Source organism: Triticum dicoccoides, chromosome 5B, assembly GCF_002162155.2.
Source record: "Triticum dicoccoides isolate Atlit2015 ecotype Zavitan chromosome 5B, WEW_v2.0, whole genome shotgun sequence".
NCBI lineage: Eukaryota > Viridiplantae > Streptophyta > Magnoliopsida > Poales > Poaceae > Triticum > Triticum dicoccoides.
This window is the reverse complement of record NC_041389.1, coordinates 668,676,023-668,678,500: the sequence shown is the minus strand read 5'-3', so window position 1 is coordinate 668,678,500 and position 2,478 is coordinate 668,676,023.

Sequence of the window (2,478 nt, the reverse complement as noted above, 5' to 3'; positions counted from 1 at the left end):
ATCCGTAGAGGGCCGTGTGTGGGTATTTATTGATATGATGGGGCTTATCCCATAGGGGCATACCGTTTAAGCTAATCATAGCTGGGAGTACAAGGGATAGAGAGAGATAGAGAGAGATAAGTTAAACAACATGATTATATTCTATCTCTATAACAGAATACCCCTAATGGAGTATGGCGCCGTAGGATACCTTCAACATACCCCCTTAATCAGAACTTGGTCAAGTTGAATTATGTCTAAATTTCTCAATCTCTCTTGTAGGCAATGCTTTGGTGAAGCCGTGTGTAATATGATCTCCTAAATGAATAAAACGAACGTCCATAGTTTGTTAGAAACACGTTCTCTGACAAAATGGAAATCTATTTCAATATATTTTGTCTTGGCATGAAACACTGGATTGGCAGAAAGGTAAGTAGGACCAAGATTATCATGCCACAAACAAGGAGTTGTAACTGATTTTACTCCAAGCTCCATGAGCAAAGACTGAAGCCATATAATCTCTGATGTAGCATTGGCCAACGCCTTATATTAGCCTCTGTGCTAGACCTGGAGATAGTTACCTATTTTTTTGCACACCATGATATTAGATTGGGACCCAAAAATGTTGCAAAACCACCTTTGGATCTTCTGTCATCTATACACCCAGCCCAGCCAGCATCAGTGAAACCACTGATAAGAGTAGAATGAGACCTACTGAATATTAGTCCCACACCAGTTGTATGCTTTACATATCTGAGAATACGTTTAGCAGCAGTCCAATGCAAGGTGGTAGGAGCATGCAAAAATTGGCAAACTTTGTTTAAACAAAGTGAAATGAGTGTAAAAATATCACTCATCATGATGCAAACATGTTACTGAGAGAGGTCTACAAAGCGTGTATTGTCCTGATGGAGATGACGAAGACAAGCACATCCCTCGACAGCTTGTTGAGGATGTGGCTGATGACCTGCTGGTCATGCCTGACCCACGCGTCATACGCCGGGTTGGCAATGGTCTGGTCCTTGGCCTCCTTGTCTTGGCGGTGATGAGCTTCTTTGGTGCGACGATGGAGCCATCAAGGTAGCCGTCCAGGCCAGCGCCAAGGAAGTGAGGCACGATATATGTGCCCTCCAGAGGAGATATTTCTCCCTAGTTAGCTTCTCTATGACCTGACCAAGGCTGGAGGAAGGTGGGTTCGAGGAGGGGTACACCATGGGAGTTGTTTTTCGTTAGATGGTTTTTTTAGAACGTAAGGAAAGGTAGCTCTAATGACCATGTAGAAATTGTGGGAAGCGTATTACCCTCCGTAGAGGGCCGCGTGTGGGTATTTATTGACATGATGAGGCTTACCCCGTAGGCGCATACAGTTTAAGCTAATCATAGCTTGGAGTACAAGGGGTAGAGAGAGAGATAAGTTAAACAACATGATTCTGTTCTATCTCCGTAACAGAATACCCCTAACCAACTATGGCATCGTAGGATATGTTCAACACCTCCATGCCGTCGATTATGGGGTCGAGGACGAGAGTTGCAACTCCTGGGTTTTGGACTCCCATCGGTTTACCTTGAGATTGTTGTTGTATTCAGATGGAGTACAAAGTACAGTCAATCTACCCTGAGATTGTTGTGCCACCTCTACGTTCCCTACCCCTCGTTTTATATAGATACCGGGGGGGAGGGTCTAGGGTTACATCCTAGTCGGCTACGTCCAAGGAGAACAAGTTGTAGACGCTACAGGGCTGAACGTGGCCCACTGGTGTACCGACGTGAGGGTCCTCCGCCTGGCCCACCAGTCCGGGAGATGAGGTGATGAGAGACCCCAGTCCGGGACACAGCCAGCCGGCCTTCTACTTCTTGAGCGGCGGTGCCTTTGCCTTCCGTCTGAGCCGACAATCTTGTCGTGTCACCGAGTTGATCTTGCGGGCGGCCGACTTCGCCGGATCCTCCACCACCGTCTCTTACAACTTTTCGTACGGGTCCTCCATGTGGCGGTGGCGGTGGCAAAGAGGACGGGATGGAACAGGAGAGGGTTGAGAAAGAGTGATTTTGCCGCGGAAACAGTTCGTCCAGTTCCAAAAGCGTGAGCTCCACCTCTGTTTTGGGTGGGCCGGGGGATGTTAAGTTCGACATGGCTGGTGTCCGGATTTTCGCAAAGCCCTTGGTTTGGTTCCGGTTTGCGAAAAGATAGGAGTCCGGAATGGTTCACAAACAGATGCGAGACTCCGTTGAATAGAGGTTCGGAACGCTCGGTCCGGACGAATGCGGGAGGTTTAAGGGCACGCATTGGAGAGTAGTTGCTTCTCAACACATCCTTAGAAAACTAGACAAATCAAAACAAACTCGTTCTTCGATCGATAAAGAGACCCACGCCTCTGAATTATTAAGTGAAAAGAAAATGTAAGAAAAAAAGGAGAGACCTACACATCATAGCCGAGCAAATACTAGCGCAAGCTGCCCACGGAAAATATACACTAATAAAAACCAACCGATTTCGCCCCC